Here is a 24,381-nt window from a genome sequence, read left to right on the forward strand (position 1 = left end):
AGGAGAGAAATGAATTACAGTAGATGGGGTAGAGAGAGAAGATGGGAGGGGAGGGGAGGGGTGATAGTAGAGGATAGGAAAGGTAGCAGAATACAACAGTTACTAATATGGCATTATGTAAGAATGTGGATGTGTAACCGATGTGATTCTGCAATCTGTATTTGGGGTAAAAATGGGAGTTCATAACCCACTTGAATCTAATGTATGAAATATGATACGTCAAGAGCTTTGTAATGTTTTGAACAACCAATTAAAAAAAAAAAAAAGATCATGCACCACAATCAAGTGGGATTCATCCCAGGGATGCAAGGTTGGTTGAGCATATGGAAATCAATAAATGTAATTCATCACATCAATATACTTAAAGAATCATATGATCATCTAAACAGACGCAGAAAAAGCATTTGACAAAATACAGCACTCCTTTAAGTTCAAAACACTAGAAAAACTAGGGATAACAGAAATATATCTCAACATCATAAAGGCTATCTACACTAATCCCCAGGCAAATATCATTCTAAATAGAGAAAAATTGAAGGCAATCCCTCTAAAAACTGGAACAAGACAGGGATGCCCTCTCTTACCACTTCTATTTAACATAGTTCTTAAAACACTGGCCAATTAGACAGAAAAAAGAAATTAAAGGGATACACATAGGAAAAGAAGAACTCAAATTGGCACTATTTGCTGATGATATGATTCTATACCTAGAAAACCCTAAAAGTTCCACCAGAAAACTTCTAGAACTAGTAAATGAATTCAGCAAAGTTTCAGGATATAAAATCAACACCCATAAATCAAAAGCATTTCTGTTCATCAGTGATAAATCCTCAGAAATGGAAATGAGGAAAACTACCCCATTTACAATAACCTCAAAAAAATAAAATACTTGGGAATCAACTTAATGAAAGAGGTGAAATGTCTATATAATGAAAATTAAAGAACCCTAAAGAAAGAAGTCAAAGAAGACCTTAGAAGATGGAACGATCTCCTGCTAAAATCTGGAACAAGACAAGGATGACCTCTCACCACTTCTATTCAACACAGTTCTTGAAATACTGGCCAGAGCAATTAGACAAAAGAAAATAAAGGAATAACTATAGGAAAAGAAGAACTTAAACTAGCACTATTTGCTGATGATATGATTCTATACCTAGGAGACCCCAAAAAACTCTACCAAGAAAGTTCTAGAACTAGTAAATTAATTCGGCAAAGTGGCAGGATATAAAATCAACACCCATAAATCAAAGGCATTTCTGTATATCAGTGACAAATCCTCTGAAAAGGAAATGAAAAAAACTACTCCATTCACAATATCCTCAAAAAAAAAAATAAAATACTTGGAAATCAACCTAACAAAAGAGGTGAAAGATCTTTACAATGAAAACTATAGAACCCTAAAGAGAGAAATAGAAGAAGATCTTAGAAGATGGAAAGATATACCTTGCTCATGGATAGGCAGAATTAATATTATTAAAATGACCATACTACCAAAAGCACTATACAGGTTCAATGCAATTCTATTTCTATGGCATTCCTCATAGAAATAGAAAAAGCAATCATGAAATTCATCTAGAAAAATCAGAGACCCAGAATAGCTAAAGCAATTCTAAGAAGGAGGGATGAAACAGGTGGTATAGCGATACCAGACCTTAAACTATACTACAGAGCAATAATAACAAAAACAACATGGTACTGGCACCAAAACAGGCTGGTAGACCAATGGCACAGAATAGAGGACACAGAGACTAACCCGCAAAATTACAACTACTTTATATTAGACAAAGGTGCCAAAAGCATGCACTGGAGAAAGGATAGCATCTTCAACAAATGGTGCTGGAAAACTGGAAATCCATATGCAACAAAATGAAAATGAATCCCTATCTCTCACCATGCACAAAAGTTAACTCAAAATGGATCAAGGATCTAGGAATTAAACCAGAGACTCTGCATCTAATAGAAGAAAAAGTAGTCCCCAATCTCCATCACGTGGGGCTAGGCCCCAACTTCCTTAATAAGATGCCTACAGCACAAGAATTAAAACCAAGAATCAACAAATGGGATGGATTCAAACTAAAAAGTTTTTTCTCAGCAAGAGAAATAATATGTGAGGTGAATAGGGAGCCTATATCCTGGGAACGAATTTTTACCCCTCACACATCAGATAGAGCGCTAATCTCTAGGGTATATAAAGAGCTCAACAAGATAAGCACAAAAAAAACAAATAATCCAATCAATAAATGGGCCAAGGACCTGAACAGACACTTCTCAGAAGAGAATATACAGTCAATCAACAAATATACAAAAAAAAAATGCTCACCATCTCTAGCAAACAGAGAAATGCAAATTAAAACTACTCTAAGATACCATCTCACTCCAGTAAGAATGGCAGCCACTATGAAAACAAACAACAAGTGTTGGTGAGGATGTGGGGAAAAAGGTACACTCATACATTGCTGGTGGGACTGCAAATTGGTGTAGCCAATTTGGAAAGCAGTATGGAGATTCCTTGGAAAGCTGGGAATGGAATCACCATTTGATCCAGCTATTCCTCTTCTCGGATTATACCCAAAGGACCTAAAAACAGCATACTATAGGGACACAGCCACATCAATATTTATAGCAGCACAATTCACAATAGCTAAACTGTGAAGCCAACCTAGATGCCCTTCAATGGATGAACGGATTTTAAAAAATGTGGCATTTATACACAATGGAATATTACTCAGCACTAAAAAATAATAAGATCATGGCATTTGCAGGTAAATGGATGGCATTAGAGCAGATTGGCTAACTTAGCGAATCCCAAAAAATCAAATGCCGAATGTCTTCTCTGATATGAAGGGGGTGACTCAAAATGGGGTAGGGAGGAAGAGCATGGGAAGAAGACTACCTCTAGATAGGGAAGAGGGGTGGGAGGGAAAGGGAGGGAGAAAGGGAATTGCATGGATGGTGGAAGGATACCCTCATCGTTGTACAAAATACATGTATGAAGATGTGAAAAAAAAAAAAGAATTTCTTTCCTTTTCATGAAAAAGAAGACTCAAACTCATAATAGAATGCATGTTTAGGCATTTTGTTCATAGACTTTTTTCTTACTTTTGCTTTATTTTGTTTGGTTTTTTTTAGCACCAAATATATGTTTGTTTTCACATCATCAAAATTATTTCACCTGTATCCAAGAAATGCTATAATATAAATTAGTGAAAATTTTGGAAGCTAGAGAGGAAAAAGGGAAAGAAAAATGGGGGAATCTCAATAAAATCAACAGGAAATCAGTAGAATAGAGGAAAGGGACCAAAGGGAGGGAGGACAGGAAGGAAAGGGGAAGTACTTCAAAATTATATTGGCCAAATTATATTGTTGAATTGTGTGCATGTATGAATATGTAACCATAAATCTTACCATTATGTAATTATGTGCATTACACAATTACAATGCACCAATATGAAAAAAAAAGATGAAAGATCTACCTTGCTCTTGGATAGGCAGAATTAATATTATCAAAATGACTATACTTCCAAAAGCAATATACAGATTTAATGCAATTTCGATCAAAATCCCCGTGACATTCCTCATAGAAATAGAAAAAGCAATCATGAAATTAATCTGGAAAAATTAGAGACCCAGAGTAGCTAAAGCAATCCTTAGCAGGAAGAGTGAAACAGGTGGTATCACTATACCCGATCTTAAACTATACTACAGAGCAAGAGAAACAAAAACAGCATGGTATTAGCACCAAAACAGGCCAGTAGACCAATGGTACAGAATAGAGGACACAGAGACTAACCCACAAAATTACAATTATCTTATATTAGACATAGGTGCCAAAAACATGCATTGGAAAAAAGATAGCCTCTTCAACAAAAGTGGTGCTGGGAAAACTGGAAATCCATATGCAACAAAATGAAATTAAACTCCTATCTCTCACTATACATAAAACTCAACTCAAAGTGGATCAAGGACCTAGGAATTAAACCAGAGACTCTGTATCTAATAGAAGAAAAAGTAGGCCCTAATCTCCATCATGTGGGATTAGGCCCCAACTCCCTTAATAAGACTCCTATAGCATAAGAATTAAAATCAAGAATCAAAAATGGGATGGACTCAAACTAAAATGTTTCTTCTCAGCAAAAGAAACAATCTGTGAGGTGAATAGAGAGCCTACATCTTGGGAGCAAATTAGTGCTCACACATCAGATAGAGCACTAATCTCTAGGGTATATAAAGATCTCAAAAAGCTAAACACCAAAAAAATAAATAACCCAACCTGAACAGACACTTCTCAGAAGGTGATGTACAATCAATCAACAAATATATGAAAAACTGTTCATCTCTAGCAATTAGAGATCAAAACAAATCAAAACTCCTCTAAGATTTCATCTCACTCCAGTCAGAATGGCAGCTATTATAAAGACAAGTAACAGTAAGTGTTGGCGAGGATGTGGAGGAAAAAGATACACTCATACACTGCTGGTGGGACTGCAAATTGGTGCAGCCAACATGGAAAGCAGTATGGAGATTTCTTGGAAAATTGGGAATGGAACCACCATTTGACCCAGCTGTCCCTCTCCTCGGTCTATACCCAAAGGACCTAAAATCAGCATACTACAGGGACACAGCCACATCAAAGTTTACAGCAGCACAATTCACAATAGCTGAACTTTGTAACCAACCTAGATGCCCTTCAATAGATAAATGGATTTAAAAAAGTGGCATATATACACAATGGAATATTACTCAGCAATAAAAGAGAACAAAATCATGGCATTTTCAGGTAAATGGATGGAATAAGAGAAGATAATGCTAAGTGAAGTTAGCCAATCCCAAAAAAGCAAATGCCAAATGTTTTCTTTGATATAGGGAGGCTGATTCATATTTGAATAGGGAGAGGGAGCATGGGAGGAATAGACGAACTCTAGATAAGGCAGAGGGGTTGGATGGGCAGGGAGAGGGCATGGGGTTATAAATGATAGTGGAATGTGATGATCATTATTATCCAAAGTACATGTATGAAGACACAAATTGGTGTGAATACACTATGTATACAACCAGAGATGAAAAATTGTGCTCTATGTGCATAATAAGAATTGTAAGGCATTCCACTGTCATAGAAAAAAATGATATTTTTGCTAAACAGAAGTTCTCCATTTTTATATTGAGCAACTTATTAATAATTTTTTTTACAGTTGGCATTCTCTGTATACCTTTTCAGAAATCATCCCCTACCCCCAGACATGAATATATTCTCCAATGTTATCTTCTAGAAACTTTGTTTTATTATTCATACTTAGAACCAGATTCTACTTCCAACTGATTTGGGGGAAGCATGTAGAATAGAGTCAAAGCATTCTTTTTTTCCACCTAATTAATTCAGAACAATTTATTTAAAAGCTTGTCTCATTCACATTCTCTGCAGTGTCACATTTGCCATAAATTAGAAGTAGGTCAATTTCTGAGATTTCTGCTTTGCCCTAATGATCTATTTTCCTAGTCTTACATAAATAATATATCATAGTAATTAACTTAGGATTAAACTCAATCTTGGTATCCACTCATATAAGTCTTCCAAATTTGTGATTCTTGTTTGAGAGAATCTAACATTTTTAAATAAATTTTATCATCAATTTACAAATATACATACCACATACAATTTTATGAGAATTTTAATTGAGATTGCATTTGGACAAAGTAATATATTCACAATACAAAGTCTTCTAAACTATGAATTTGTCAGACCTTTCCTCTATTTAGATCTTTCATTTTTCTCCAGAATTATTTGATAGTTTTCTATGTAAAATATCAGCCTCTCTTTCATTAGATTTAGTCCTAAGTATCTAATTTTTTAATTATAGATGGTATTTTAAAATCTCAGTTTCTAATTGTTGGTATTTAGAAACAAATTTTTATGATAACATTAAAAAATTACTTTGTTAAATTCACTAAACAATCTAATAGCTTATCTAGAGATATTTTGATTTTTTATGTAAATAATTGTCCCCTGTGAAAACTGACAGTTGTATTTCTTCTTATGTCTTTATTTTACTTACACTTTATATTGCCTATGAAGTATGCCAAAATGGAAAAACAAAAACAAAAAAAGACAGGTTTTCTGTTATTACATTCTTTGTTCAAAGACCCCATTCATTCATCCTTCCCCCACTCCCACTTAAAGTTGTTCAACCATATGTCCTGATCCTAACAGGTCTGGAATAGGACCACTCACTGCAACTACTCCTTCTATGCAATCCAGACTTCCAAGCCTCCTCACTTTCTGCTATATTGATCTACAAGTCTATTACCAATAGCTATTACTTATTGCTCATTTATGAGACAGATAGTAAAATCAAGGGAAAATCTGAAAAAAAAAACATCTAGACTTAACTCACTGCCCTCGTTTTTAGTTACTTGCTTTTAGATAATTTTAAAAATCACTAATTTTAGAGGTAATGGAGTTGAGCAATGTATGATTAGTCTCCCACCAGCTTTGCTGTAGATAACACCTCTGACATCCGTGTCATGATGATAACTGGCCTATGTTACTTTTCAGGGAATTGAAGGTCACTTTTGTGGAAGCCCCCAAGTCATACCCATGAGAATCTTGGTCCTAAGACTGAGCCTGGTAGGTCTGAAGGTAATGCCTCTATATTGAACCAGAGTTTCCTGCATTGCTTTGCTTCAGTTTCTTGGTAAACTCAATCCATTGATCTTAAAATGTATCACAAAAATATGTTTTCCAAAATATGATTTCCAATTTTCCTCATTGTAAACATGATAAAGTTTACTATAGATAATTGGAAAAATGGCACTTGATATTAATATTCACTAGACAGTAGTTTTAAAATCAATGTACAGATGTTTAAAGTTTCAACTGAGATCCTTCTTCCAATAAGGAGCAGAACAAGGTAAAAGTTACTCAAAGAATCCAAGAACCAGAAAAAAAATACCCTACTTTGAAAGTAAATGAAAATTGGGTATTATAGATTTGAAATGATTTTTTTGCATTGTTTTTAACACCTTGGTGATATTATTTTGACTATTTTTATCCTTAAGTAGAATTAATGGCAAGTAGGACACAGAAAAGTTACAAAAGTTAAATAAAATGCACAATGAATTATCACTAAATAAACACATGTCTTTTTGGTCAAGAAACAGAACATTGGCAGCACCACAGAAATCCAGAGGGGGATTTTTTTTTTTTTAAGTTTTTCAGAAAATTGCCTTACACTTCAACTCAAGCCTGGAAATAGGTATTTTAAAAGGAGGCTGGGAACACAGGGACAAGAATCTGGCCAAATAGCCTATGCAAGAAAGTAACTGTTACTGGGATTTATCAGGGCAAAGAATGCAGGAGTGTTGAGTCTGAGTGTTTCTCTTAAACCAAATGAGGTTTCACATGAGAAAAAGGACTGTATGGGGAATTTGAGACACTCAGAGCACCTGCAAGAAATATGAACAAGCATCAACAAAAAGAAGTGAGAACTTTTATTCCTTGGCATGATGAAAGAAGTGAGCAACTAAATAGAAATGCATTTGCCCATGTCAGAGGAATTGCGATGTGTGTCTCACCTACATATATGTATGTGCACGTATTGGTCTATTTTCCATTACTATAACAAAATATATGAGGCTGAAAATTTATAAAGGTATAATAAATGGTTATTTCACTCATGGTTATAGAAGTTCAAGGCCATCGCTAGTATCAGTTCAGCTCTGATGAGGACCTCATGGTGGATGGTATCAGAATGAGAACATGTGCGAGAGGGAGAGATCAAATTGTGAGACAGGGATCCAGAGTAAGGGGAGGAGTCAGGCTTGCTCCTTTTATAGCAAGCCTTTTACAATAACTAACTCAAGGTTCCCAGAGAACCACCTTAGTCCTTCTTGAGGGCAGAACCCCCACTACCTCTCACTAGTTTCAACTTCTTTGAAGTCCTACCACCACTTAACATAGCCACACTAGAGGCCAAATTTCCAACACATGATTCCTTGGGGCACACACTCAAATGGTATGCAAACTACTGCAGCAATTATGCCAGGAAAGATCAGCTTTAATGTCTACCATGTCATGCATGTCACCATTACTGCCACAGTTCCAATCAAGGAACATTTTCTGCCCCAGGGTCCTACTCCCTCCCCACCCACCAACATAAACATGTCAGAGTAAGGTAGCAAGTGAATGAAGGAGGAACTAGAGGCTAGCTGCCTATGAAAGGAAAAGCCCTTGACATAGCCAACTGTTGTCACCACTCTAGGAGCACGAGGCTCCCAGCCTGCAGTAGCCCTGAATGGAGGGAGGGGAAAAGCTCTGGCTTTAAATCAAGTCTCACCTTTGAATACAGTGGTTCTCACTGAAACCAGACACTTTACTTTTGGGGTCCAGACTTAGTTAATTAAGATTGACCAGAAATTCATTTCATCGCACATCAGGAGTAAGAGTAGAACCCACGTCCCTGAATATACATAAAGGAACAGTGAAGGCAATGCAACAGTGGCAAAAGCCTATAATCCTAGCAGCTCAAGAGGCTGAGGCAAGAGGATTGCGAGTTCAAAGCCAGCCTCAGCAAAAAGTGAGTCACTAAGCAACTCAACTCGGTGAGACTCTGTCTCTAAATAAAATACAAAATAGGGCTAGAGATGTGGCTCAGTGGTCAAGTGCCCCTGAGTTTAATCCCTAGTACCAAAAAAAGAAAAAAGAAAAAAAAAAGGAATAGTGAAATAGCAAAAATAATTGCATCATCTGATTCACTGGGGTCAATAACTAAGTATAGTATTATTCTTATTATAAGAGTAGATTTAAGTCAGGTGAAGGAAAATACCATACAATATCCATATATTTGGTGTGATTTGAACTCCCGGGTCCCCCAGTAGAATCTACAGTTATGTAAGAGGATACTGGTGAAGTAGCTCCTGGACTATAATTTTTTAAATGTTTATAAAAATAGCCTTCTCTATTTCAACATTGTAAGTGGGGAAAACAATCCTCACACCCCCAGGTCACTTGGCAAAACACTACGAGACTGTATGACGTATGTATACCAATAATAAGGAGGAACACCTGTGGACCAGGCCTCCTGGTTACTGCTCAGACCCAGAGCACACACATCTGCTCTTTGCTTTGGTGCCCTGCCATACTTTGCTATGCAGCCTCCGTAAAGCACACAGTGAAGAATTCATCCAAGAAAGTGTCTTTCCTGGACTCAGATTGCTTGTACTTGTCCTAGTGATTCTTGGAGCACTGCATCATATAAAAAAAAAAAAGCAGGATTGTTAGCATAAATGAAAAGTCATTCAAAATAATCAAAAACATAACTTTCTTCCTTTGTTTACAGCCTGCACTGTATGATTTGAAACTCTGTGATTATAAAAGAAGAGGAAATTATCAAATGCCAGAAACATGCTGTCAATTAACTCCTACAAGCAGAAGTAGATTAAAATAGGGTTCTTAAATATCAAAGCTGGTACTTGGCTTAGATTTAATACATTTTTACAGCTCTAAAACTTAAAAACCGAAGAAATAGAAAAAAAATCATCCTCCAAATCTTTATTCATTGACCAATTAATTAAAATTTAAAGTTCTATTCTCAATGCAATATTTGTGTACCTATCTTTATTTATATGATCCTTGTTCATAATCAAAAGGTATCTGTGTTAGTTACTGTGACAAAATACCCAAGGAAAACAATTTAAAGAGGACAGACTTATTTTGGCTCACAATTTCAGAGGTTTAAGTCCATGGTCAGCCAGTTCCATTGTTTCTGGACTTGAGGTGAGGCAGAACACCATGGCAGGGAGGGTGCAGCAGAGCAGTGAGGAAGGATGGAGGGAGGGAAAGGGGGGGGGGAGAGAGAGAGAGAGAGAGAGAGAGCATATGTGGAAGGACCAGGGACAAAATGTGCCCTTCCAAAGCACACTCCAAGGCATCTACTCCATCCAATAGGCCCACCTCCTACAGTTTACACCACCCCACAGTAATGCCGTCAAACTATAAATCCATCAATGGATTGATCCACTAATGAGGCCAGGGCCCTCATGATGCAAACCCTTCCCAAAGAACCTACCTCTGAACATTGCTGCATTGGGTACCAAACCTTCAACACATGGGCCTTTGGAGAACATTCTGGTCCAAACCACAAAAGTATTAGAGTCAAAGCACAGTGGGCACATGCCTATAATCCCAGCAACTGGGGAGGTGGGGCAGAAGGATCACAAATTCCAGACTAGTCTCAGCAATTTAGTGAGATCTCACCAAGTTAAAATTTTAAAAAATAAAATAAAAAGAATAGATATAGCTCAATGATAAAGATTCCCTGGATTCAATTCCTCATTGAATTTTTTGCCCTCATCCCCCAAAAGTAGAATCAGAGTCTGAAAGAACCTTAAAAATCATTTTATTCCCTCTCACTTTCCACACAGGGATAATAAAGACCCGGAGAGATAAAGTGTCTTGTCCAGAGTTGCCTAACTAATCAATTGTGAAGGTATGTCTAGAACTCTAATATCCTTTGTATTATACTACAGAGTTTCCAACTATGTTCTCCATAAACTTTGGGCTCTCCAGAGAAGGCTCAAAGGCTGCCTCAAAAAAAAAAAAAAAAAGAAAGAAAGATTTTTAGCGTTTTTCTTCAGAACATCAGACTCCCTTCTCCTTTCCCTCATTCATTCATTCATTCATTTTTCAGTACTAAGAGTTGAACCCAGGCACTTTCTACCACCAAGTTAAATTCCCAGCCCTATTTACTTATGTTGAAATGGGATTTTTTTGCTAAAATGCCCTTAAACTTGCAATTCTTCTGCCTCAGGCTCTCTAGTAGCTGGGACAGAGGCATGTGCCATGAGGTCCCACTTTTACCCATTTCAAACTCAAAACCATTGAAATAAAATGTATTTAGAACATGATCCCATATTAGAGAGTTAAAAAACAAAGATCAACATGTATATATCTGGCATTTCCATAAAAAGCAGGCAAGTTATGTTGGGGGTATCAGCTATTGTCATAATCCTGTCCTATCTGGAAACTGCATATCAGAACACTTTTGCTCAAATATATCTACCCCTATATCTAGTTGCATCAAAGTTGCTATCTCTGATAGTAGTGGAGAAAAATATATATTCCAGCAAGACCTAAAATTTCCTTACCACATCAACTGATTTTCTAGTTAACCAAAAGAAGATTCTGGCTAAAGGTAATAAAGCTAAAAAAATCAAAATAAAGAAATGTACTCTACCTCAATAGTACTGATTCTTCCAAGGATACGATGAAAACACATAAATCAAGATGAGTAGAATCTAAATACAAAATAGATTAGTACAGAGAGTTCACAATGTGTCTGAGGCCAAAGAGGCAGTGATACTTTTTACTTTCCATATGAGAATCTGAGTTTTTTGTTAACTTTCTGGCTCAGTTCCCTTGGTAACCTAATGAAAGCCTATTTTTCAAGGCAACTTTGCTTCTGGTAAAAATGATGTCTAATTAGACTGCATCTGGCTGGGAAAACAATAAATATCTTATGGAAGCCTTCTTTTGGACTCCCCTGAGGGCACTGACTCTTGTGACCAGTCATTTCCCAAAGAAAACTTTGAAAGCTGTGCCAATGGAATTGTTCCAAGGAGTAGTGGCTCCTGTTAGGAGGTAATTAAACCAAGGCAGAGTCCTACCCACCCAGCCCAGATCTCGTCTCCTGTCACCTGAGCTATTACACAGAGAAACAGTAACTCCAGATGCTGTTATGTTAACTGACTCAAGGATTCTCCCTGAAGTAGAGCCCCTGGTGTTACCCTGACAACAGTTAGGACCCCTGCTAGGAGGACAGGCTAGAGCCAAATTGGCAATGGTAGCTTTGTGAGCCTAAAAGTTTCACTGAATGTTAGGAGAAACCTTAGTGGATACTGCAGCTCCAGACAGAAGGAAACAGAGAGATTATGAACGATGCTCATGGACTCCTAGAATTTGAGGAGAGGCAATCCAAACTATTGTCCTACACGGGAACTTCCCCCACAAGAGCACTAGAAATAATCGCCTTTGTCTTCAGGGAAAACAATACCGGTACCTATATACCAGGTGGTGCTGCAATAACAAACTCAAAATTCAGTGGTCCACAATACCAGTCCTTTCTTGCTCACAATAGAAAAAGTCCATCGTGGATGAGCAACCTGAGACTACATTACATCTGGTATTGAGTCTAGGATATAGAATGAAGGAGCAGCTTCTCTCTGAACAGTGCCCGTCACACTGACAGAGAAAAAAGAAGACATGGAAAACCATGAGTCAACATTTCCACTCAGGTTTCATTGGCCAGAACAATTCACGTAGCAAACCTGAAGTCAATGAGGATGGAGAAATGCCATCCACACACAAGGGGTGATGAAGAATATTTTTTAATATAACCTACCTCAAAATTATAGGACCCTTTGAGGGCTTGCACAATCTCATCCTTATATTCAGCCATAGTTTACCTCCTTGTACCCTTCACCAGTCAGCCCTAAGTCTGTCCTCTGATTTGACAATGTCTACATTTTCTTCCCTTCAATAAATCTATACATTAATTGAGACCCACGTGAGTAAACTAATATCATCCTAAAAAGGATATGAATTAATATAATACAAAAAGGATATGAAGACCAAGAATGGTCCAACCTTCAAGTATATCACGGGAGACCAATGTGAATGTATATAACTTTTTCATCTAAACAAAATTACAACTTCCACAAGATACAGAGAAGAGCAAGTGATTACATCAGAGAAAGGTGGTGTGTCCAAACCAACCTCCTCACTTATTTCAACTATTATATTTTGCCATGACTTCCATACCCTTCTGTTCCTCTGGTCAATACTTTTCTTATGGCATGCTTCCTAAAACAAAGATATAATAATAAGACAATCTTGATCTGACCTGATCTGTGTAGAACAGACGTACAAAGGCAGATGCTAGAGTTCAGATATTGAGCGTCCTCCAAACACCCATGTGTTAAAGGCTTGGTCCCTGGGTAGGGGAACCTTTAGAAGGTGGGGCCTTGTGGGAGGCCCTTAGGTCATGAGGGTCATGCCCTTGAAGGGGATTGTGTGACTCTGACCTCTTCCTCTTCTGCTTTCTGGCCATGAGGTGAGTAGTTTGCTCTGCCATACATTCCTCCTACCATTGCCATCCAGCACCTCCACCAGGGGCCTAAAAGTGACAGATCCACCTGATTGTGGACTAGAACCTCTAAAACCATGAGCTACAATAAACCTTTTCTCTTGATAAGTTAATTATCTCATTTTTATTGTAGTGATGGAAAGCTGATAACACAGCAAGCTAACTCTGTTAGTCTTTCTTAATCACTCATAAAAGTTGTTCACCCATACTGACATTATGGGTGAAATAGACAATAGTCTTTTTCACTTATGTAAATATTTGGCCACCTTAACCCATATCTTATGTTATTGGTTTTGTATTTGATTTACCATTTCAGCCTAGCAAAATCAGCAGATGCTTCTAATAGACAGTGTATTTGTGATACCTCCTTGCTTTGGGTGTCTTACTGTGGTCAACCTGCCATTGCAACCCCTCACCCACATCACAGAGAAGAAATTGTGGTACTCAATAATATGAACAAGAGAGGCCTATAATCAGCTTATAAGCCTCTATAGTTAAGTTAAGCAGCTTAACTTCCTGGATCATTTTGGTACATCACTGCTATATAATAATTACCAATATATAATAATCATCCAAACTGTTGCCTAGCCTACAGCACTCCAAATTCTCCTCAGGCTATCAAAAGAAATTCTGTCAAATAATGATGTTCAAAATGGCATCTATAAGTTGTGAGATATGGGATATTTCCCCCACTGGTTGGAATTGAAGAGATAAGGGACAAGGGTGAATGAAGAGGTGTGATGTACTCCTCCAAAATCTAGAGCAGAGGCTCCAACACAAGAACAGAAGTTACGTGGGTTCCTCAGGGAACAAGAGCAGCCCCCAGCTCAGGCAACATCCATGGTGAGGGGTGAGGTTTCATATTCTGGGAGAACATCCTAAGAATGACTTAGGATGCCATCAGTGCCAGTCAGAATCTCAAAAGTCACAATTTCAAATGCCATAATTCCAAATGTTAAAGATCAAAATCCCTAAAGTATGTAGGATGTGTCAAAATGCATTCTACTGTCATGTATAACTAATTAGAACAAATTTTTTAAATCCCTAAGGTCTAAAATTCCCAAGATCATCATCCCAAAAGACTAAACTTCTGAATGCTAAACTCCTAAATGCCAAAATCCCCAAACCGTAATCCCCTTGGATAAAGGCTGCAGAAGAGGAGTAGAAAACTGAATTCTGGGGACGGGATGGGTCACACTACACAGCAACAAGCAAAACTTCAGTTTAAAAATGTGCCATTTGTCTGTATTGACATTTCTCTAGCTAATGAATTCCGAGGAGCTTTTGCTTCATAAAAGCTATATTTGCCTGAAGGTGGCACAAAGCTACTGACTGATTCAAAAATAATTGTGTGCACAGTAGGATAAGAAGACACACACCAATATTGCCATCTAATCACTAGTATTTTTTCTTGTGGTCTATATATGAGCACATGTGGAATAGATTTCCACATACCCAAAACAACATGCAGCCCGGCACAGAAGAAAGAGGGATGTTTATGTTGGTGAACGCTGAAACACAAGAATTCCAAAACAGCAGCACCACCTAGGAAACTAATGTGAATGTACTCTTCAAGGAGAGCCATTTCCTAACAGGAAAAAAAAAAGTAACTATTTATTGTAATGCAAGAATTCAAAACATAGTTGATAATCATCAAAGTTAGCCATTATGGATTATTTCCATGCAATTGCCTATAATCCATCCCTGTGAAATACTTTTTATAATTTCCTCTTGGTGTGTGTGGGAGGGGGGGTAGTTTTATTTTGATTTTCCCTTTTTTTTTTTTTTTTTTGTCTTTCATTTTAGTTTTATTCCTCAATATTTTCAATTGCCAGGATTATGTTATTATGCATTTCATCTTTGCATAATTTCCAATACTGGAGGTATAAATTCTGTAAAGACTTTTAGAGTCCCAACTCATTTTAGGCATGGTTTTGCAAAATTTTACTCTGCAAATTGCTTTATCACAATGTTGAATTTATGTGTAAGAATTGGTGTATATAAAAATGTTGAAACTGCCTCAGCAAATGAAGAAATGTCCTTTTTGTACATCTGCATTTATGAAAGACAAAATTTTTTGCGATCTCTGCACTTCAGGGAATTGCATATGCAGTGCTGACCCACTGCAGTTTTAAATCAATCTTATCAAAAGACTTAGGTTGTTCCCAGTATTGTCAAAATTAAAAAAGTCTTAGGTTGTTTATCACAGTATTTCAGAAGACTGCAGTTATAAAGCAGGATGCATACAATTACCAACTATAGTGACCTGCATTTAAACATTTAACTTTTGACCTATTTCTTTAAGAATATAATTCATTTGCTATACACCCAGGTATACACCCAGGTATACTGCCACTATTATACTGGCAGTATACCTGGGTGTATATGTTTGCAAAAAAATATATGTTCTTATTGTATATTCATTATGTAAAATGACGTATATAGTATTCTGTCATATTTAAATGTGTTTTTTAACTTGGAATGGAACCACCATTTGACCCAGTTATCCCACTCCTTGGTATATACCCAAAGGACTTCAAATCAGCATACTACAGAGGCATGGATACATCCATGTTTATAGCAGCTCAATTCATAATAGCTAAGCTATGAAGCCAACCTAGGTGCCCTTCAACAGATGAATGGATAAAGAAAATATGGTATTAATACACAATGGAATATTATTCATTCAAAAAAACCAATAACCTTATGACTTTTGCCAGTGAATGGATGGATCTGGAGACTATCATGCTAAGTGATATATGACAATCCCCAAAAATTAAAGGTTTAATTAAAATTAAAATTAAAGAGTTCTCTCTGTTATTAGAATGCTAACCCACCATAAGGGAGATAGGAGAATAGAAGTTCATTGGATTAAACAAAGGAGAATGAAGGAAAGGGAGAGGGGATGAAAATAGGAAAGTCAGTAGGATAAATCAGACATAACTTTCCTATGTTCATATATGAATACAGCACCATGAAACTCCACATCATGTACAACCACAAGAATGGGATCCTAATTAGAATAAGTTATACTCCATTATGTATAATATGTCAAAATACACTCTACTGTCATGAACATCTAAAAAGAATTTTCAAATAATAAACATATACTTTTTTCAAATAAAGCTTCTTTTAAAAATCTAAATAAATGTCTTTTACATATTTAAAATTATTTTTTCCACAATTATATTTTCAGGTTTTTGATCTTTCAGGATTTTAGACTTCAGGTATCTTTCAGAATTTCAAGATTCAGGATTATGGCATTTGGAACAATGTCCTTCAGGATTATGCCACATCTAATTTTTCTATCCTCATTTTCTCACCCACACTTTGATGTGGATGCTATCACTATAAACCTGAGGGTTAGAACTCCAGGTTTTATTGTGTGTGTTCTTCACATGTCCATACTTATCCTTTTTAAAAAAAAAAAATCTTACTGAGATAATTCGCATAGCGTACAATTCACCCATTTAAAGTGTATGAGTCAATGAATTTTAGTGTATTTATAGGGTTTTGTAACAATCTCCATAATCAATTTTAGAACATTTTCACAACACCAAAAAGAAACTCTCGCTGTCACACCCCAAATTCTAACCTCTGTTCCAGCTCTGAACAAACACTAATTCTGTTTCTATAGATTTGCCTATCATAGATATTTCACATAAATGGAAACATAATATATGGTCCTTTGTGGCTGACTTCTTCCACCGAGCATGTTTTCAAGGTTCATCCATGTTGTAACAGGTAGCAGTACTTCACTTCTTTTTGTGATTGCACTCTATTCTGTCATATGGCTATGCCACATTTTGCTTACCCATTCATCCACTGATGGGCATCTGGGTTGCTTCCATCTCTTGGCTATGATGAATATTGCTGCTATAAACATTCAAGTATGTGTTTTTATGTGAACATATGTTTTCATTTCTCTTGGGTATACAACCAGGAGTGGGTTTGCTGAGTCATATGGTAACTCAGTGTTAAATCATTTGAGGAATTGCCAGTCCATTTTTCAAATTGGCTCAACCACCTTACATTCCTCTCAGGGTTCCGATTTCTCATATCCTCTCTAGCACTTGTCATTTGTAATTTCATATGCTTATTTTTAATGATCCGTTTTTCCTTCTTTAAAGGGCTCACAAACTTCATTCAATATTTAAGAATTTTTTCCCAGGATTATCAAATCCTCTATCTCTTCCATTGTATAATTTTCTCCCTATTTTTAGAGACAATAGAGTAATTGCCTTTGTCAGTCTCTTGCCATTGTTCCCATCCTCCAAATTTGCTCAAATATCACCATTTGTCACTTTAATTAAGGGAATCTAAAGACTGGGTGTCCACTTGTGTCTTTTTCTTCCATATTGAAAAGAAAGTTTTTATGAAAATAACCACCACCCCCCAGTGCAGATGCTTTCTTTAGAAAAAGAAAAAATTTTAGTTATTTTCCATTAATTCATTTTTCATTTCCCCATATTATTCTTATGTTGGATTGTAAGTAATACATCATGAAATACTAAATCAACATTGTAAGAGATTATATAGTCACAAAGTTGATAAGGCATATTCAATTGATAAATGGAGTCTATATTATTTTAAATACAGGATTTATCCTTTTGAAATGATTCACCTATTCTAATAAATAATTATTTCCCAATTTTAAAAATCAAAGACAGGTTTTAAATAGAAATATTTTTAACACTGTATTCAGTTTTTGTTGTTGTTGCTGTTATTGTTGTTTGTTTGGTTTGGTTTGCCTTGGTTTTTTGGTTTACACCAAAATTTATTGAATGATTCAGATAATTTTTAAAACATGAATTTTATTATTCTAATCCAGTTTTGTGACTCTATAAAACCCCCAAATTAAGTGACCCTTTGAATCAAAATATTCAATTACCTCCTCCTTTTGCTGGTAATCTTAGAGCTAAAACTTAAATGAACTTATGAAAAATATTAACTTAAGTAAAGGCATCATGTCATGTTGTTCTGGCAGCTGGCATGGTCAACCTTTGTCAGAATGGAGAACAGAGAAGAGTTATGAGGTGAGAAGCTATATAAGAAATCTCAACAACTCCAACTTCCTTTGGAGATCAACATTGCCTGAATGAGTTCCTTATTGAAATTTTCCTTAATTTCCAGAACATTCAACACCTTTATATTCAAAATACAAATATTAAAATATTTTATTAACAAATATAATTGTTATTATTTGTCATTTTGTTATCTAATTCAAACCCAAGCCACTCCTTATTTTAGCATGCTTAATTAAAGTTGTCTATAAATCTCAACTACACTTGCAAGGCTTCTCATTTTTCTTGGTTGAGTAATTAATAAATATAAATATTTGGGCAAATGCCTAAACCTAATTCTACTCACTTTTTGCTAAATTCAAGTCCCATCCAGTCCTCTGTAATTAATCCTCTAGAAAGGAAGAGAAAGCATCTTTTGTGTTCTGGGTGCTAACTTAAAGTAAGGAAAAGGGCTTTGGGAGTAGCCAGCCACCGCATGGCCTTGTAGGTATCTTTTTACAGAAGCCTCTAAGGTAGGAACATCTCTACGGGGACATCTAGTGGCCGACAGGAATCAATGTGTTATTGGATCCTTGACAAGGATGAAACCTTATGTTTGCTCTATCTTCAAATATCAGGCGAAAAAATTCTTGAAATCTGAATAATGCCCATTTTACAGTATTCATAACAGCAAAAAATTGAAAAGCAAATTATTTGAACTCTATCTTTTTTCCACAATAACAAAAAACTAGGCTTAAAGAGTCAAGATGGATGGGTTCCTACCCTCCACTTTTCTGTTTGTTCGAGCCGTAGAAGTTAAAGACTTTTACCAAAATTAATTTTTCTGGAAACATAAAAAGCTACAATGAACTAATTCCCTTTATATTGTAGAACATTAGTTTTAATAGCATTACTTTACAAAGCAGTATAATCATAATTTTAAAAAGCTAATAGAAAACTAATGATGTATATCATAACTGAAATCATTAAAATGGAATAACAGTGACTCTTAAATAATCTATTCAGTTTCCTTCAGATATTTTTATGTTCCTCCTTTATAGGAATCATTTTGCTTCTTTCTTTTAAATGAGATGGAATGTTAACTTACTTCAGAGCAAACACCATTTTTCCTACTCACCTGCCCTCCTGCTGGAGTAGAAAACACAACTGCCTTCTAGGCATTCAGGTGTTCCTGGAGAGCTGGGGAGCAAAAGGCAGGAAAAGAGTGAGCAATTTGTTCTTGCTCGCAAAAGTGGTGCATAACTGAGGACAAGACCTACAATGTTTTGATATTAAATTAATTACTAACTTTCATTATGTCAACAGACTAACTGGGGATCCTGCTCAAGGCTGCACTCCAGAATGGGTACTTGATGGGTGGAGCATGTTTGTTTTTACCTCACCTTCAACACAGGAATTATCCTTCACCATCAGGGGAGACCAGGCTGCAACACCTCTGGTTCCCTCTATGCACAACTTTTCTAGTCCCAATGCCCATCCTTTTTTCCTAATAATTACACTTCACCACATTTCCATACTTTTACTGATATTAAAGAAAACTAATATTTTAATGGTCAATCCACACTCACATAGATTTATTAAAACATTCAGATTGGATTTGTGTTACCCAATTATTAGGCAATCTTCATATGTTCATTTTTGTGGACACCTTGTTTCTGACTAGCCAAAGAGGTCTGAGGGTGGGGCAGGATGGTGTAGACCTCTAATCCCAGCAGCTCTGGAGGCTGAGGCAGGAGGATCTCAAGTTCAAAGCCAGCCTCATCAACTTAGCAAGGCCCTAAACAACTCAGTGAGACCCTGTCTCTAAATAAAATACAAAAAAGGGCTGGTGATGTGGCTCAGTGCTTAAGTGCCCCTGAGTTCAAGCCCTGGTATCAAAAAAAAAAAATCTATTTCCTCTGGACTTCTCAGCATTTACCATTGATAAAAATAATTTGGCCTTGATATTTATTGGAAAGCCTGAAATTGCTGAATATCTTATTTCACCCACTCTCAGATCATAAGTTGATCTTATTTATACACAACTCAGATATCATAAAATGTATAGTATGATATGGTAAACAAACTTATACACTTAAGAACAAAAGCTTATTCCTTAACTAAAAAGATATGAAGGCAGTAAAAGCATATACAGTGGTTACAAGGATCCAGATGGGGAAGATTGGGAAAGTGTGCTACACTCTAAAATATTTTAACACATGGGGAATGATAGTTGAGAAAAATTGTTATTAAATAATCACTTGAATAGGAAATATACATTTCTCAATCTTTCTTTCCGATGTCTTTTCCCAAAATATCCTGTCTACAATTTATCTTAGACTTCAATGGAACAATACCAATTGTAGACAGAATTTTTTAAAATTTGCAATCAAAGGTCAGGCTAGATTTGGGACACATTTAGGCTGACACATCATTACTATATGAATTTACTGGAAAGAGCAAATTAGGATATGCTTAGAGAAGACTGAGCTGGACTAATTGTGTAAACTTATGGTTTTTAAAATTTATTTTTATTTATTCTAATTTGTTATATATGACAGCAGAATGCAACTCAATTCATATTACACAAATAGAGCACAATTTTTCAGGTCTCTGGTTGTACACAAAGTAGAGTCACACCATTCATGTTTTCATACATGTACTTAGGGTAATGGTGTTTGTCTCATTGCACCATCTTTCCTACCCCCACTCCCCCTCCCTTCCCTTCCCTCCTCTTTGTCCTATCTAGAGTTTATCTATTCCTCACATGCTACCCCCCATCCCCATTATGAATCAGCCTCCTTATATCAGAGAAAATATGTGGCATTTGGTTTTTGGGGATTGGCTTACTTCACTTAGCATTATATTCTCCAACTCCATTTACCTGAAAATGCCATGATTTTATTCTCTTTTACTGGTGAGTCAATATTCCATTGTGTATATATACCCCATTTTCTTTATCCATTCATCGCCAAAGGATATCTAGGTTGGTTCCACAATTTAGCTATTGTGTATTGTGCTGCTAAAAACATTGATGTGACTGCCTCCCTACAGTTTGCTGTTTTTAAGTCCTTTTAGATCCATTTGTTTAGATATATATAAATAAAAAAATTTATATAAAAAGGTATGACAGCAGAATGGATTACAATTCTTATTACACATATAGAGCACAATTTTTCATGTCTCTGTATACATAGTATATTCACATCAATTCATGTCTTCATACATGTACTTTGGATAGTAATGATCATCACATTCCACCATCACTAATTACCCCATGCCCCCTCCCTTCCCCTCCAACCCCTCTGCACTATCTATAGTTCATCTATTCCTCCCATGCTCTCCCTCCCAATCCCACTATGAATCAGCCTCCTTATATGATAGAAAACATTTGGCATTTGGGATTGGCTAACTTCACTTACCTTTATCTTCTTTAACTCCATCCATTTACTTACAAATGCCATGATTTTATTTTATTTTATTACTGAATAGTATTCCATTGTGTATATATGCCCTTTTGTTTTTATCCATTCATCTATTGAAGGACATCTAAGTTGGTTCCACAGTTTAGCTATTGTGAATTGTGCTGCTATAAACATTGATGTGGCTGTGTCCCTGTAGTATGCTGTTTTTAAGTCCTTTGGGTATAGACTGAGAAGAGGGACAGCTGGGTCAAATGGTGGTTTAATTCCCAATTTTCCCAGGGATGCAAGGTTGGTTCAACATATAGAAATCAATAAATGTAATTCATCACATCAATAGACTTAAAGATAAGAATCATATGATCATCTCAATAGATGCAGAAAAAGCATTTGACAAAATACAGCACCTCTTTATGTTCAAAACACTAGAAAAACTTGGGATAACAGGAACATATCTCAACATCATAAAGGCTATCTATGCTAAGCCCCAGGTCAACATCATTCTAAATAGAGAAAAATTGAAGTCATTCCCTCTAACAACTGGAACAAGACAGGGATACCCTCTTTCACCATTTCTATTTAACATAGTTCTTGTATAGATATATCTACACACATATATGGAAATAAGATATGAATATTTATTACATTCATTTTGTTTAAATCTGCTGAGGGGTCTAATAGCAATGACACCTCAATAGTAATAAGTACACCAAGTGTTCAGACCTTGGTTTCTAATTACCATTCTTCAGCAAAAGACACTAAGTCTCATTGGGGGAAATAGCCGTTTATAGACAAAGTGAAGTAGGGAAAGTACATGATGATCCTGGAATATTAAGGCTCCCTGGAGAAATGGCTGGGTATTAACAGAATTGAAGTAGTAAAAGGGACAAGATAAACTACTGTGTCTTGCTGTGCTAGAGATCGAGGATGTGCAGAAAAATGGTGGAGACAATATCAAAAGGACATAGAATCCAGCTTGAACAAACTTCTACTGGTTCAACTGGGAGCAGTTTGAGCATCATAACAAATAAATAAAATAATGGATTATAACCAAATAAAAGAGGAAAAAACATACTTAGATACAGGAAAGTTTTGATGAAGGAAAAAAGAGATATTTTGCATAATATTAAAGTGTCAGCCCCACAAAATATTTATTATGAAGAGAAATAGTAACTTTAAAGTATCATCTGGAGAGTACCACTTTAATCAAGAGGTGAAGATAAATATCATCAGTAATGGACAAATCAGAATCACATGCCACAGGATAGGATGCAGTGAGAAGAACTTAACATCCCTTTGTCATGTTCCCACTAGACTCATAATTAAGTCTAATCCTGAGGAAGCATATAATCCTGAGGAACCATCTAATCCTGAGGAACCAAAAGTAATTGATGTTCGTCAACATATTTGGCCTAAACTTTAAAGTCAAGGTAAGCCTAAAGAACTGTTCCAAAGTGAAGGGAGCTAAATAAATATGGCGACTAATACAGTGAGCCATTCTCCTGGATTCTTTTGCTATCAAGGGCATGACCAGGACAACTGATGAAACTTTCCTGGATTCTGAGGAATATACCATAGTAATGTATCCATGTAAATATCCTTATTGGTGATCAAATGTGTTTATGTAGAAGAATGTCCTTTTAATTAGGAATGAAATTAATGTCCTTGTTAGTTACATGAAAGTACTCAGGAGTGAGCAACATAATACCAAAAGCTTCAGAAAAGGAATTGGATCTAGTACTATATTTCCAATTTTTTATGCTTATTCTAAAATTTTAAGAATTATATGAATGAATATCTAAAATTTGGGTAAAGCTGTTTTCAAAATATTCATTTAAGAACTTCAAACCAACTTTCTACAAAGGTTCCTTGAATTTACTATTTGGTTAGAAAACTTATCACCCTGAAACTATGTATAAAGCAGTACAATTTTTTTTTCTATTTGATATGATTCACTCAACAAATTGTTGAGTGAATGAGTCCATTTAGGGGAAGTAATAAGGACTCAGGAGAGAATAAGACAGGCAATGTCTGATTCTTACTGGGTTTACATTCTGCTGAGGAAATAGACAATAAACAAGATAACTTCAGATGGCGGTCCTGATATGCAGAAAATAAAACAAGATAATGTGAGAGAAAGTGGATGAGGTGGGATAGGGTAACTTAAAAGGCTTCCCTGGAGAGATGATAGTCAAATGATGAGAACCAGCCACAAAAAAAAAAAAAAAAGTCTAAATGAAAACAACCCAGGCAAGGTAAGTGTGTACAAAGGCTCTGGGCAAGAATGAGCTTGGTTCCTCACAGGAAGAGAAGGGCAGCCAGTATCCTGGAACAAACCAACAGGGCAGACAATAAGAAATGAAGTCCAAAATGAGATGACGGGCAAACTCATAATTGGCTTTGTGGGCTTTTTTGAGAAGTTGGGGTCTTATTCTAAGGGCAGTAGAAGTTATTATAATACATGTTGGAATTGTTTGGGAAGAAGAAGAAATAATGAAAAGAAAGAAATGGGATAACCATTGAAACATAATGAAGTAGACAGGGATATAATTTGAATTTCATAATATTACAACAGACTTTTATAAAATATGTGGTTTGGGGTTGAGCAGATTCTATGTATTTGAACTAACTTCTGTCTACTTTAGTACTTGACTCTAACCTTGGCAAGAATAAAGTAATAGATGTCTGTGAGACTGGTTAAACTAAACACAAAACAAATCTAGGCAAAAGTGAAAATGGAAAAAGGACTATTTTTTTTCTTGCTACATATTAATTATGCAGAATGGTTGGTTTCGCTGTGGTATGTTGCAAGCATATCAC

Source organism: Marmota flaviventris, chromosome 3 (assembly GCF_047511675.1).
Source record: "Marmota flaviventris isolate mMarFla1 chromosome 3, mMarFla1.hap1, whole genome shotgun sequence".
Taxonomy (NCBI): Eukaryota; Metazoa; Chordata; class Mammalia; order Rodentia; family Sciuridae; genus Marmota; species Marmota flaviventris.